The sequence below is a fragment of the Pelodiscus sinensis genome, chromosome 6 (assembly GCF_052426305.1).
Source record: "Pelodiscus sinensis isolate ZL-2025 chromosome 6, ASM5242630v1, whole genome shotgun sequence".
Lineage (NCBI taxonomy): Eukaryota > Metazoa > Chordata > Testudines > Trionychidae > Pelodiscus > Pelodiscus sinensis.
In genome coordinates this window covers 59,330,183-59,345,796 of record NC_143057.1, presented here as the reverse complement: position 1 = coordinate 59,345,796, position 15,614 = coordinate 59,330,183, and the positions used below count along the sequence as shown (strand labels likewise).

General features: G+C 41.4%; 1 protein-coding gene and 1 long non-coding RNA gene across 5 annotated transcripts in view; one reads left to right on the top strand and one right to left on the bottom strand.

The window, feature by feature from the left end:
- The window catches only part of SEMA6A (semaphorin 6A), a 164,223-nt gene extending 152,546 nt beyond the window's left edge, over positions 1-11,677 (bottom strand). For 2 of the 4 annotated variants that reach the window (XM_006134487.4, XM_006134489.4), the window contains exon 1: positions 11,131-11,677. The gene's annotated coding sequence lies outside the window, so the exon portion shown is untranslated. Of the gene's footprint in view, positions 1-9,021; positions 10,986-11,130 lie in introns of those variants that run through there. The other 2 variants (XM_006134488.4, XM_075931971.2) reach the window with 2 other exon arrangements.
- Positions 11,678-11,789: 112 nt separating this feature from the next.
- Positions 11,790-15,044, top strand: LOC102448283 (uncharacterized). Its single transcript, XR_332821.4, has 3 exons — positions 11,790-12,128; positions 12,425-12,624; positions 13,122-15,044. It is a non-coding gene; the product is annotated as an uncharacterized LOC102448283 (long non-coding RNA).
- The last annotated feature ends 570 nt before the right edge of the window (positions 15,045-15,614 follow it).

Here is a 15,614-nt window from a genome sequence, read left to right as displayed (position 1 = left end):
CATGTCACCTGGTTACTTAGAAAAGTTAGATGTATTCAAATTGCTAGGGCTGGATTAAATGAATCCTAGAATACTTAAGGAGCTGATTGAGGAGGTATCTGAGCCACTAGCCATCATCTTTGAAAAGTCATGGAAGATGGGAGGGAGTCGATAAGAGTGGAAAAGGGCAAATATATATATGAAAAGGGAAATAAGAACAACCCAGAAAACTAAGGATCAGTCAGCTTAACTTGTGTACCAGGAAAGATAATGGAAAAAATAATTAAATAATCCATCTGCAAACCTCTGGAAGATAATAAGGTGATAAGTAATAGTCAGCATGCCAGACCAGCCTCATGGCTTTCTTTGATAGGATATCCAGTCTGGTGGATAAGGATGTAATATTCCTAGGCTTTAGTAAAGCATTTATTACAGCTTCACATTACTTTCTGATAAATAAACTAGGGAAATGCAAAATAGATGGCGCTACTCTTAGGTGGGTGTATAACTGGTTGAAAAACAGTTTTCAGAAAGTATTTATCAGTGGTTCACAGTCATGCTGGAAGGGCATAACAAGTGGGGTTCCACAAGGATCAGTTTTGAGACCAGTTCTATTCAATATTTTTGACAACAATTTAGATGATGGTATAGAGAGTATGATTATAAAGTTTGGAAATGATACCATGCTGGGAGGCATTGCAAGTTTTTTAGAGGATGGTGTCATAATTCAAAATATTCTAGACAAACTGAATATATGGTTTGAGGTAGGGATGTTAAATTGCGATTAATCAGCTAATTGAGCAGTCGATGGAATTTCCATCAACCACTCGATTAGTCAGGATGCTTGCTACCCCCCGCTGGGTCTCTGCAGTTTAAATGTAGTGCAGCAGCCCCGACTCCTATTACATTTAAACTGCAGAGCCACAACGGGGTTAGATCCTAGGGGTGGTGTGAGTTGAAACTAAACAGTCCTGGCTTACGCCAGCCCAGGAGCTAACCCTGCTGTGGCTCTGCCTTTTAAATGTAGTAAGAGCCTGGCGGCTCGCTCTGGCTTTTAAGCTGGCTCCCCCAGCACCGGCTCCTGCTTCCCCTCCCCTTGCTGCTTCTGATATAGAGGCAGTGGTGGGAGGTAAGGAGGAAATGAGAGTAGTCGACTCGACTACCCAATAAGCCTAGGCTTACTGGGTAGTCAACTATTTGACTGCTCTTTTACATCCCTAGTCTGAGGGTAAACGGGATGAAGTTCAATAAGGACAAATGCAAAGCACTTCACTTAGGGAGGAACAATCAGTTTCACAAATACAAAATGGGAAGTGATCTAGGGGTCATATTGGACTACAAGCTAGGGAGGAACAATCAGTTTCACAAATACAAAATGGGAAGTGATCAAGGGGTCATAGTGGACTACAAGCTAGGGAGGAACAGTTAGTTTCACAAATACAAAATGGGATGTGATCTAGGGGTTACAGTGGACTACAAGCTAAGTATGAATCAATAGCGTAACACTGTTGTAAAAAAAAAGCAAACAATTCTGGGATGCATTAATAAAAATGTTGTGAGCAATACAGGAGAAGTAATTCTTCTCCCCTGCACTGATTAGGCCTCAGCCAGAGTATTGTGTCCAGTTCTGGATGCCACACTTCAGGAAAGATATGGACAAATTGAAGAAAGTCCACAGAAGAGATACAAAAAAATTATTTAAGGTCTAGAAAACATGACCTATAAGGGAAGACTGAAAGAATTGGGTTTGTTTAGTTTGGAAAAGAGAAGACTGAAAAGGGACATGATACAGCTTTCAAGCACCTTACAGGTTGTTTGTTGGAGGAAGAAAATTATTTTTCTTAACCTCTGATAATAGGATAAGAAGCAATGGTGTTAAATTGCAGCAAGGGAAATTTAAGTTTGACATTAGGAAAAACTTCCTTACTGTCCAGGTGGTAAAGCACTAGAATAAACTGCCTATGGAGGTTGTGGAATCTCCCTCATTGGAGAGTAGATTAGACAAACACCTTTCAGGGATGATCTAGATGGTGCTTGGTTCTATTGTGGGACTCTATGCTTTCTCTGGTTAATGGAAAAGATTTGGGGGTCGGGAGACCTAACTGCAATGTAGGAGAAAGTCACACCACAGAATTAAAAACTATGATGTCATTTGAAAGTACAAAATATACTATATTAATTTCTGGGCCCAGAAATCTACCAAAGCCAGCAGCAATTAAAGCCTTACCATCCCCTCTAATTTACTTTAAACTGTTAAGACTTTAAAATCAGTCATTAGGTATAATTCATAAGGGATGGTTACATGTACTAAAACTATTTGTTGATCTTTTTGGAAAACGGATAAGCTGGTGTAGTGAAATTCCAAATTGAAGCTCATAAGCTCATCTTTGAATGAAATCTAATGATTTTACAGTAAAAAGAGGCTAATTTTTCAGATTAGTTCAATTTATAATGAAGTCAAGCTTTCTTTAATCTCACTGCACAGCTTTTAGTATGATGCCTTGCTTGATAGGAATTTTACACGTTTTTTCTTGAAAGAAAAATACTGGTCAAGTTTATCTATGGCTATGTCTATGGAGTTTTTTTCTGTTGTGGAAGAGCAGACATGCTCTTACAGAAGTCCTATCTTCCTCATTCCACGAGGAAGAATGGCTCTTCCGAAAGAGGAGGTTTTTCCAAAATTTGTCCTAGTGTAGACGGGCTAAATTTTGGAAAAGCCTCTGCCAACAAAACTATCGGAAAAAGGAACACAAATTTCAGAGCGCAATTTGCTTACATTTTGCCAAAAAAAGGCAGCAGTCTAGACATAGTCTATATGATAACAAAACTGCATTATTAAAACTGAAGAGAAGCATTGGATTCCTGTTTGAAAAATTGGAAATAAAATCTAACAAAAATGGGACTGAAATATTTGCTAAAATGAATGGATCATTCCCACCCACGCTGAAATCAATGGAAATTTTGCTTCCCTAAGAAGAAGCAGTTCCATAATTTGTGTGCCAAATGAAAGCTGTACAATATTTTACATTGCATACAATACACATAAATAATTAGACTGAGAAATATATATTGTTAGTGTTTCTAGATATACCAGATCAGTACTCTTCCACTTTTTTCTCCAATGTCAAACAAAACACCATTTTACAGGTGAGCTACTAGTATTTGCTTCTAGTTCTGCCTATATAAAGCTACAAATGTTTTAATAGAATTAAAAACAGATATTACAACCTTAAGGAAAAGTAAAGGCATGTTCTCATACAGTGCTGAAAGAGCACTAGTACAGAATGCCAAAAGTTTACTTCCTTTTTTTTCCTGCTAAGTAACTCAAATGGCCACAGTAACCAGTAAAATGTTACCTCCTCTGAACAGAGATCTCCCTCTCCAAAAAGGAAAGGTTAAATTAAGCTAATGATGGAAACTAAACAAATGTTTACTCTGTTAAACACATGATGTCATGTACCTAAGTTCAACAGACTCTAAAACAAATTACCTGGATTGCTTAGTAAGCCCTAAATGCCCTAATTTACCCAACCATTTATCAACAGTCCTAATGAAAAGCCTTTCCTACTCTTGCAATAGATAAAAGTAGCCATTACTCTCTGAACTGTACATTTTTAGCAGCAAGACTTAGCAAGAAGCAAATCTTGGGAGTAAAAAAATCAGCTGTATGTTCACATAACAAGGTCCAGAGAGACACATCTAGGAGTTGCCTCTTTTAATCCAACACTGAATTATGTTGGGAGCTGTTTTCTATTCTTTTAGAGCTCTACTACTGCCAAAATAACTGCAAGGTTTGCAAGTCCTAGTATATCTCAAGCCTTTCCCAAGGCACCCCAACACTATCTGAGACACTGAAACTATGGCAACCGAATAAGAAAGCAGCTTCCATGATTAATAGATGAAGATCCCAGCGACAGTGTCTAGGTAGGCCATAATTCAAGAACACGGGAGAAATTAGCATAGAATTTCTCAAACTACCAATAAAAAGTAGATTTTGAGAGGCATCAAGAAGACTGTGCTTTTGTTCACCTAAAAACAGTACAAAGTGCTGACTATTGTTTAGATACCCATCTTTTCAGTGTGATATACATAAGTATCTCCCATGCAACTGACAGATAAAAATCCGCCAGATGAAGGGAGTGATACAGCCAATTTCATACATAGATGTTTCAAAGCTAAACACAAGCATATCTACTATTGGAATCATCCAATTGAGGCTGCATGACTGGACATAAAGAAATAGGGGTAATGTTTCCTGGATTAGGAGTATGGTGGGATGCAGCTTTTTGGGATTGGTATTCATAAAAGGAACATTCCTTTTCATCAGCAGCATCAGGATACTGTCATTTTTACTGCTGTAGACCATGGTCACTACAACATTGATGAAAGTCCTGGAATTCTTACTAAAATGCATAATCAGTAAGTAAGTCAGAAGTTCACTATCCCCTCTAGGAAAACTTCTGATACATAGTGTCTATCTCAGGGGCGGCCCGTGAGACTAGGCAAACTAGGCAGTTGCCGGGGCGCCCCGTGATTACGTCACGGCCATTGACAGCCGTGCAGGCGGGGGCGCCAATCACGCCTTCTGCCTTAGGCGCCAGCTGCCGCAGCCAGCCTCAGGCTACTCCTGGTCTATCTGCTGGTCTCAGGCTAACCTAAAAACCCATAACAAAAACCACTCTTCACTTCCTTCTGCTTCCATAAACATTTGGCGTCCACTGAAGGTAATTAAATTCAGGAAACCCAAAAATATTGTGATATACTTTCTTTTTAACCTACCATGAATGGCCCAATTCTGCAATCTTTCATGCAGGGAAAACTCTTATTAATTTCAATATGGCATTAACTTTTAAAAATATTGTTGAAGAAATCCTCTGAGTAGCAGGGGAAGGGGATGATTTAACCACTGAAAAGAAATAGGAGAAGGCAGCACATTAAACATGAATTCCAAGTATCTGCTCTAAAATACTGTATATAGAAATAGCTATTACTAACAATACTTTTAAAAGAAAGATCATGAATGCATGAATTACCATATGTCTTCACTCTTGAGATATAGCAACTGGCAGTTCCCTTAATAGCTGGCTTATCTACTTCATTTTACATCTCTGTTTCAACCACTACAGATATACTTTGGGAACTTAATAAAAACCCCTTTCATACAAGAACATTTTTGTATTTCATATACTGTATTATATACCCCTCTTTTTTGGCTGATAAATAACTATAATTCCATACTGTGGAAGACTCCGGGAAGTTTGAACTTTCATGGGGTTTTGCAGTGAATTATGGGATAATGTGGTTGTGGTTCTTTTCTCGTAGTTCTTGCTTTTTTAAAAGTTGTTTACACAAAGTTATATCTACTTTCAATTATAAAACTATAACTTGAGTCAAACTTTAAATTTCAAAAGACACTAGGCTGGCAGACTTATTTCTGTTCATTTGGTGACAAATGCCAAGAATAAGCTGATTTTGGAAAGTGGGAGGTGGGAGCAGGAGATTTCCAAAAGTATCACTTCCCTTCTCTATATCCTGTGTCCCCTTCATTAACCATTAGCAACTTTTCTGCTTCTGAAATGTAAAAAATAATTAGTCCTTCTATGTGTATATTTTTAAAATAAAACTATGACTTTCTCAATACTGTATTTGATTTCTTAACTATACATGTCTTTAATTCTAAAGTTATTTACATTTCCCCTGTTGCTTTGACCCTTTGATCTCACTGTTGCTTTAAAGGGACAGGCTATATTAGTTTGTGCTTTGAAAATCTTCAGAAGAAATCTAGGATCTGCAATAAATGGCAATTGACAAGGGGGTACTCTTCACTCTAAAGTGCTATATCAAATACCCCAGTTTAGTGCTTGAAGGCACTGCCCTTCTATCAGTGCCACTCTTTGGATGAGTCCTAAACCAAATTCGTGACCATTTGTGATAAAGGTAATTAAAGATCTCATAAAACTGTAAAGTTTAGTGCTCAATTATTTCCAACATCAGGAATACTGAATTAATTCAGCTGACAGACCAAATTCCAGCTGCAAATTGCGTTCTGCTTGCCCAGCGCTGCAAAAACCTACATTGGGGTAATCAACTATTTTTGGTCAAGGTCCAGACTCCAGAGCAAATAATACAAAACATAATAATGATGATGATAATAATAATAATAATAATAATAATAATAATAATAAATACATAAATAAATAAAAAGATTTCCCAGGCTGTTCAAAAGTATCTGGTGGTCCAGATTTAAGCCATGAATTGACTTCTAAGTGACTTTAATCATGTGAATGGTCCCACTGAGATCAAGTAAAGTTATTCATTTACCTAAGAGTTCACAGATCAGGAACCAATTTTCTCTGCTGTTTACTTCCTATCCTGACAATTGTGTTGCTGCTGCTGTTTGTTTTTGAATTATAATTCCTCTTTGTACCAGAGGTGGTCACATTTCTCTGTCAAAGTGATCTCCATATATCCCATGCACACCTCATTGTAATACAATGTGGAATAACTGGTTAATGGTTGTTAAAAATACTTTAAGAATTACCAGGGATGGTGGTGGGTGTAACTGGTAATTGAAAGATATGCAGTTCAGCACAATTTATTGTGGACCTTATGTGCCAAAATATTTATGAAAAATCAGAATTAATATTACTTTCCAGATTTTATTCTGTAAGATTTTTGAGTATTTTATTATACTATATGGTAGTCATGTACCATATACAAAACATTCGTTTGGGTAGCATAACAAGGTGTTCCTGCAAACAAGTAGGCTGCAATCCATGTGTTATCACAGGCCAATTTAATCATAAAACATTTTATGTCTTCTCTTCTGTAAACTGTGTGAATTCTTTTCAGATGTTTTTTATGTATCTTCTTGCCCTTCAAAACAAAATGACAAATTTCCTCTTTCCTTACAAACACACACACACAAACAGGTTCACAATCACCTATTTCCTTTTAAATGCAAACAGTTCTATTTTGGATTTTTCACAGGTCATTAATTTGCTCCTTTAAAAAAAAAAATCAATGAATCAATGAAAACAGCTCCTTGTCTTTACCCCAGCTACCTCCTTCTTTTGACTTCAATTGCAATAGCTGCCTTCCTCAAATTACATATATTAAAAAGGAGCCATAGCTAACATCTACTTTTATCTTCAAGTAGTTAAGAGATGTTAAATACACTGTTCCTTGCAAATTTTATTAGCTCCCTCCCCCCTTGCAGCACTGGTTTAGCTGATAAGGTAGATTATGCAGTCATAAGAAAAAAACACAGTTCTCATGTAAACTAATTGCAAATATGCAGAACATCTCGGACCGCATTATTCTTTTCACTCAAAACTGTTCACTCATTTTCATATCTTCTCTGATTTCTATTATATGAAAAGCAAATGTAGCAAATATCTTGTATTGCATGAAATTAATTATCTCTCTATATAAAAAAGTTTTTCTTGCAGGGTGACAGAATTTTCTTGCAGGGTCACATTTTCACACCAGAATGACATCATCATGCTTTCACGCTCTCTGGCCAACAAGGAAAAAGTGGCCAGAGAGTAGCAAGCAAGGGCAGAGCTCACTAGGTCAGTGTTTCTCAGTCTTTATTTTTTTTAAAAGTACCCCTTTAAAAAAAAAGTACCCCCAGTATCTATAGTTTTCAGACACACAATTTTTTTCTACCATTGCAACACTTTTGTTTAAGCAACTTAATTGTAGCCAGGCAGGCAATGAGATTTTTGGGTGTAAAAAGTACAAAAATAATAAAATGCTGTAAAACTTAGAACAAAAATTCACTTTTCTCCAAATTTCAGTTGTGGTGACATACCATTCAGACTTCTCATAGCACGGATTGAGAAACACTGCACTAGTTCTTATAAAACATACGTTTAGCATTTACACAGGTAAGGCTCTATATGCAGTCCTTTGACTAAACTTCCATTGAACTCAGTGGAAGATTTTCCTGAGCAAGGAGTATAGAACTGAATCTGAATCCATCTGTTTTTATATTTAGGGTGTGCTTGGTTTTATACTAAAAGAATACTCCCTTTGTCTTACTGTCTTTGGGTCTTTTATAAATAGTTACCAATATAAAAATGGGATGTTTAATATTCTAAAGAAAACTGTATAAACAGAGAAACACATTGGCACTGTAGGTGATTTTGGTGGTTTGGTTTTGTTACTCATGCCAGTAGTTCCATTCAAAGTCATGTGGGACTACTACTATAAGGAAGGATTTGCTGGCAATGGCCCACTATTTTTCAAAATACTCTGGCCAGCCCAATTAAACAAGATTAGTTAAGCAAAACAAGGTCATTTTTCTTTTTCACTGTTTGTTCTGAAATCCTCAAACCAAACTCTAAAATCAGTAATATTTATGCATAATTTAAACCAGTCGAATAAATTTGGTCAAGATTTGCACAAAGGGCTTGATCCTTCAAGCCTTTCTTCAAGTCCTACTGGGAAGTCAATGAATGTACTCCTGTGGGAAAGGATTATTCACATGAGTAATGGTTGTAGAATGGGGTCCAAAGTAAATAAGAACGTGTAAACCACAGTCATTGAAATTACAAAGACAAGATAATAGCTGGAGACATGATTTTGCCACTATATTTAAGGTTGGGTTAATGATTAATGTTAGTTCTGGATTATATTAAACAGAAGTTATCAGAGTATATTTCAAACAATACTATAAGATATGTAGCCCAAAGATAAAGAAAAAGGTGTTTGGGATGATTTAATTCCTCTGTTATGTATTTACAAAGCCAAACATCCTTTCCCCCTCCCCCCATTAGGAATTTCCATTTTTTATTTATAGCAGAGTTAATTAAAGCCACTGTTTCTGTATCTGCATTGAACTTCATGATCTTCATTCTGTATCAGTTTAAAGGAGGTCTGAAATGTATAAACACTGGCGTAAGTATGTAAGTTTACAAAGATACCTGAACACCAGCAATTATTTTATGAAAGAAAAAAAGAGAAGAACAAATTTCCTTCTAAACAAGAGGTCAAGGATTTATCAAAGCAGACGTGTAGGAAGAACCCAATAATTACCATATCACAAGTAGCCATGAAACAGTCAATCCTTTGACTGTGGTTTAAAAAGTCCTACTTCCTAAACTTTGTCAAAGCTGGTGGGTGTCTAGCTTCAAAGGGACAGGAAAAGCTGTGATTGTTACATTTAACCCTTCCTCTGGATGTCAGTCGTCAGCACCGATTCCCTCTCCTCTCATCACAAGCAAGGAGCAAAGCAAAAATCTTTGGCACAGAGCGCTCCGTGCAGGCCAAATCAGATGTCTTTTCATACCTAAGATAAAACTTTCACTAACATTTCCCGAGCCACAAGAAGGCCCCAAATGGCTTCTCTGGCCCCGGAGCCAACAATCCCGTGACCCGGACTGATTTATCTACTTCTGTAATTGCTTGTAGGAGGCCAGCAGGCACCAGTCCCCAACCTTCCCCCGGGCTGTCTCAGTGCTGCTCCACTTTTCCAATATACCAGCAGGCAGGAAAACAACTCATGGGGATTTGCAGGCTCAGGCTCCCACTTTCGCTCATGCAAATTCACAGCCAGAGCACTTAATGCACATTACTCTCAATTGAGAGCTTTTCATGCTCCTACACACACACACACACCCTCCCACCAGCAGCATCCTCCCTGCCACCATCATCCCTCTCCGCCCCCTGCTGCTGACTAGGGGTGCGGATGGGGGCGGAAAGCCCTCGGGTCCCTTCAGATCTAACGCCCTCTGTCTGAAGTAGTCCGGTGGACAAGGGTCTTATCGCCATCTCGGTTCCTTCCCTTCTTATTCCCAACCACTGGGAGTCCTCCCCTCCCCCCTGTATGTTTTCACCCAGGCAGCACTTTTCGGAGGGAGCTCGGAACAAACGCTTCATTGTGCGGTCCAGCCCTGTTAGTTCCTTTTAGACAAACTTTGCCTGGCTCCCCGGGATCTTCACTGTCGGGAGGGGGGCAGGGGTGCGCAGGAGGGCAAGGGCTCAGGGGAAGGAAAGGGCGGGGAGTTTGGTTCCCCCAAGGACCGTGTTGTGGCTCCTTCATACTCGGGTCAATGCGGACAGCTGGCAAGAGAGGAGCGTTCCGAGACTCCCCTCCCTTCAGGCCTGGGTGCAGCGCCTGGCCCCTCTAGCAGGGCAGAAAGAAGCCCGGAGCGGGGGGAGCGAGCGCCTGAGCCGCATCCAGCCCCAATGGAGCTGACAGCAGCGGCAAGAGGGGGCGGGGACCGGTCCTGCCCCAGAGCCGCCCGGAGTCGACTGGCGCTGCATGGCCCCCGACACATGCACACCCCAGCTAGGAGAGTGGGGAGGGACAGCACCAGAGCCCCTCTCCGGGCAGAGTAACGGCTGGGAGGGGGCGCTCAGCCCGGAGCTCCAGCCCCGTGCTGGCGAACAAAGCCGGGCAATCAGGCAGCAGCGCGCATCCACACCCAGGGACCGGGATGGGCACGGCGGGCGCAGGGCAGAGCGTGGGGGGCTCCAAGCCGGCAGGCGGCTCCTTTGTTCCACACCCAGCGCCCCTGCCAGTAACTGCAGCCTCGGCACCCGGGCTAAAAAGCAGCGCCAGGGATTGCGCACGTGCAAGGCGCCCACATTGTCCCTACAACAAAGACTCTCCCCCCGCCGGTCGCCCTGCAGCCCTGGGGCGAGCCGCTAAAGGCGGGGGATGGGCGTCCCAGAGCCTGCGCCCGGCCCGGTCCGGCCCGCTTTGGAGCTGTCACACGGGGCGCCCTGCAGCGCAAGTGGCGCGCACGCCCAGCGGCGGGGCAAAGCAGCTCCAGCTCCGCGTCCGCTGCTCACAAGCGGGCGGAGTGAGGCGCGAGAACAAACGCGGTCAGCCCGGTAGCGCGCGAGCCCCCGAGGGGCGCCCCTGTTTCCCTGCGGGCTGAAGTGCCAGGCTGGTCAAAAAGGCAGCCCCCAAACCGCAACCTGACCCGGCAGGGGCAACCGCACAACGTGTGCCTGGACAGGCGGCTCTCCTCCGCCTTGCAGAAGCGCTGCAAACGCTGCCGAGCTAGAAACCAGAAGCCAGCCTTAACCACACACCGAACACGCTCCTCGCGGACCTGCCAGTGCAAACCAAGAGGAGCCTTCCTTTGCAAGCAACCCAAAGGCTTAGACAGAGATATGGAGAGGGGAGTACCGTACCTTTTCGGTGCATGTATCTGGGCAGCTAGAGGACAGAACTAGCTGATGTAGTGTCCCATTTAGTAATCCATTTAAGGGGATCTCTCTGGGAAACTGGATCCACTCTCTCCTTTGCAATCCTTTGTCATTACTACATGTGTGCTTCTTTGGGGGATGGGATGTTTAATGTTGCTACTTTCTGGAATGCAAATGCAATTTGCTCATTTCCAATGACGGGAGAGAAAAGGGGGAAGAGAAAAAAAAAAGGTTTAGCAACAACTCCTCTCCAAACCCAAATTCCACTAGGATTCCACTCCAGGAAGTCTCCTTCAGTCGAATCTTAGGAGGCAAGTCATTTCAGGGTCTTGTCCTGCTCCCTTTCTACCAAAAGTGCGCCAGGTGTAGAGGCTGCTTCAGGAACACTCCTAGGCAGGCGGCACTCAGTGCGCCACGGCAGGAAAGAGCGGTCGCTTTAGCCCAAAGCTCCTGGTCATTGAACTGTGTTTGGAGAGGAGTTCGGAGCAACCTCTCTCCCAGTGCCCTGCCTCTCTTCCCACTGGTAGTCTCCGAGTCCCAACTCTTCTGTCAAAGGAAGGCAGCTTGGTGCGGGCGGAGTCAAATCCCGGACTGGATCTCTCCAGATGGACTCGCTTGATTCCACCCACCCATCCTCTCCAGTCCCTTGCTATACCGAACAAGGATGAGCATGTGCAATGGGTAGAGGATAGGGTGAGGGCATGGCAAGCTTCCAAGTGGATAATCTCCCCTCCCCCCGCTATATGCAAACAAGGAGATAACGAAAGTGAAGAGCTGAAAAAGCGCTTATCCCAAATACTGTATTTATGTACAGTGCATTGTGTTTGCAATCATGACTGGGAATGAAGCAGTGATGAGAGAAGTATTACTGATCCTTGACTTTTTAAAGAGGCAAGGAAGAAGTACTCCAGGAGACGAGATACAAATACAAGAAAGGACTTACTCATCGATTTTCTTAAATGGAAAAGTTTTAAAGGATGAGGGTAAGTGAATTGTTTAGACTTTCTAATTCTGCGAACAGTTCCAGTTCTCACTTCCTAGAGCAATAAGCATCCTACACACAAAGCGAATTGACTACAAGGTATGTAAATATATGTAAAATAACTGTTCAGTACACAGTATTTTTGGACAGTAGTCTTGTACAAATATGTAGGTATAACAGCTCCTTAAAGAAAAATAGACCAATAAGTTAACAGAACTGCTATGGTAGTCTGAACATTGTGTTTGCTATTTTGTAATTACATGTAATGATATTTTTTTATTTAAATCCTTATTAAAGGAAATGCAGTGCCAATAAAAAAAACATGGACTACGTGCACAAGCACATTTGAAGTATTAGATTTATTTTATGCGATGCATGAAAAGAAAGAACCATTCTTCTAAAAATCTTAAATTGCCAAGACCCAACCTCCATCAGTCGCCCACGTTTAAAAAAAGGAAAAGAAAAGAAGAGACATTTTTAAAGGAAACTTCCCAAAGGTCAGTACATCCCCGCTCCTCTGGATTCCCAAGGCATATCCTTATTTCTCTTCCATATGTATATGCTTATGTTTACACCAGATTTGATTTGAGTGAGGTAACCATAAACGCTGATGATGCTGGCAATCGAAATTTCCATCGTCGCGATTGTTGAGTCCACTAAAACTGTTTCCATGCTAGTAGCAATGTTTCGTTTTAAGATAGTGAGAAGCAGCAAAATAGAAGGGAGATAGACTTGTGTACAAAGATCTGCAGAAAAAAAGCTGAAAATATGACAATGAAAAATTCACTCAGGTGGTCTAACTTCTACCTCCGAAACGTAAGTGCAACGGAATAGATTCAATATAGGCATGTATGGTGTGTAAGTACAGTCTGCGTGCGTATAAGATGTTATGATTAAGAACATGCTCGCACACAATAGCTTTACCTAGTGTGAAGGGGATCAGCCCAGAGAAAGCGACGTCTCAGCTCTGACTCGCTGTTTTCCTGTGTTCCAGAAGGGGCCGCTGCACTAATTCGCCTGTGCGAACAACCCGTGGATTGATTACATTTGCAAAGTTGCTGCCTGATCCAGCTTCCTTTGAAGGCGACAGCAAAACCACCACAAACTTCAATGGCAGCTTGATCGGACGTTTGAGTTGCGCTAGTATTAGCCCGGCTGGAGCTTCCCTGCCTCCAGTCATGCTAGTATGGATTTACACACGTCTCATGCTTTTCGGTTTGTGTGTGCATAGATACACGGACATCTCCCTCCCTAGTTCCCGTACAGGAGACCCATGCTACGTATGTCGCTAGCTACCTCCATACAGTTCCCCATTTTGAAGTATCCCATTCTATTGTGCAACCTAATCGTATATTACTGACATTACCCTGAGGGCACTAATCTGAAGTACCATGATGACATCAATCCGATGGCCTCTAGGGAAATACGGCTGGTCCTGTTTGGCAGATCAGTCCCAGTTTCCTCCCCCCACGCTACCAATCGCAGTTTGCTAGTTGCTGGCTGGGTTAATCCGTCCATGCCTCGATGCCAATCAGTCCAGCGAGGAGCAAGAGCAGAGCTAATAGATTAATCCTCCGGTTTCCCAACCCCCCCTCCCGGGAACCCTGCTCTCTCTGATGCTGCTGCCAGTCAATGCCGCTATTCCGGCGAGTAGCAGCTCTAGCGCCCCCAGGCTCGGGTACCGCGAAGGAACAGAGCCGGAGCCGTCTTTCACTCTTGTCTCCGGCGGTAGCTGCTCCAGCCCTACACTCCGCGGCTGATTTACATGTTAATTGTGTCTGGGAAAACTTCTTTAATTGCCGGAATTAGGCAGAGCAAACGGATTGTTTCACAGGCTGAACCAAATTAATTCCAGGTTTAGCTCCTTCCCTTAGAGAAACAAACAATTAAGCTGTCTTGTTTGCTTTATGGATATCGTTGAAATGTGAGACACGTTGCTTTTCTGGAGAGGGCGGGGTGGGGTTTTCTTTCGCAGGCTGTATCGCTGTTTTGAATATTAATGTTTATTATTTTATTTTAGAGACGTTCAAGGGGCAGGATATTTCTGTTGCTGCTTTTACACACACCAGCCAGTAGTACACTGATTTATAATTGCTTGCTTACCTTTTTCGTAGCCTCTCGCTAAAGAAAGCTGCGCCCTTAGAATTTTCCAAATCGGGCTGCATTACGATCCAATTACACAGTTATCATTTTAAAACCCTTTCGATTATGAGATGAAACTGTAGTGGAAGCCAAGTGTAAATCCGCTGGTTGGGGGCTCTAGCACTCTTTTACTAGTGACTTTTTCACAGTAAGGGAAGGAACAGGGGGAATAAGAGGAAAAGACACTCCTTTCCCCTTTTGCCACTTTCAGGCTGTTCCGATCTTGTCTGACTGCTGCAGCTAAAACCTAGGGGTTCTATGGTCAAAATCCCGCTGCTCATAGACAGTATTGACGTTCAGAGTGCTCAATCCCACTAGGTTTCCAGTTTGAAACAAAGCACTGTTTGGGATGTGGGAGGGATGAAAACCACTGTGGAATCTCTTTACAGTGAGTGTAATGCAGCTTAGAGAAATCTCCATGTGTTACTCAAGGATCTTAAATCTGGATATGAAACAACCTTTAATGTCCTGGGAAGGAACTAAACTATAACCTGAATTCATTTGGTAGTTAGATCAAAACCACCACCTCTTGTTTTGATCTAACTAGTGTGTGAATGTTTCCTAACAGTACTTTTACTGTATATGTACCCCATGAATAGATTCACAGCACTGCTGTCCTTTCTTTCAACAATAATTCTACTGTACTGCATTGAATCTTTAGCTCCATTCTCTTTTATATCAAATTATTGTTTGGGAAAATTTTTAAAAAAAGATACTGGAGCAGAATAAAAAAAAGTCAGAGACTGGAAAAATCCAGGTCTGTGTTAAAAACAAACAAACAAACAAACAAACCAAAAACAAAAAAAACCCTCTGCATGTTTTGAGGTCTTCAGTCTAGTGGTATGAATCAATGCTTTTGATAGTAATTTCCATTTTTGAGTTCTCAACTGCCCCATATTGCAATAACAGCCTCAAGTAATACATTTCAGAACCAGATAAATTAAATGATGGAGTACAGTTTACAGCTAAGGGATTTACTATTTGGCCATAAGAAGCATGGCATTAAAATAATTACTTCTTTATGACAACTGTTTTTCTGCCTTTTACTTTTAGATAATGAAAGGACTGCTAGAAATTGGCTTTGCTGTGGCATTTATTTTAGGATATAAAGTTACACAAATTCATTCAATTTCTAGCTGTTAGATTACAAGGAAAAAGACTTTTCTGGTATCAAGCATATTTTCTCCCTCCACCCACAACAGTTTAAGTCGAATATATGCTTAGAGTAATTTTCTAACCAAAGAAAGAGACTTTATATATTTAATATATCTTTTCACTGGAAATATAAAGCAAGATAGCTCAGCACCAAGCAGAATCATTTCTGAAGATGGATAAATTTTAACTA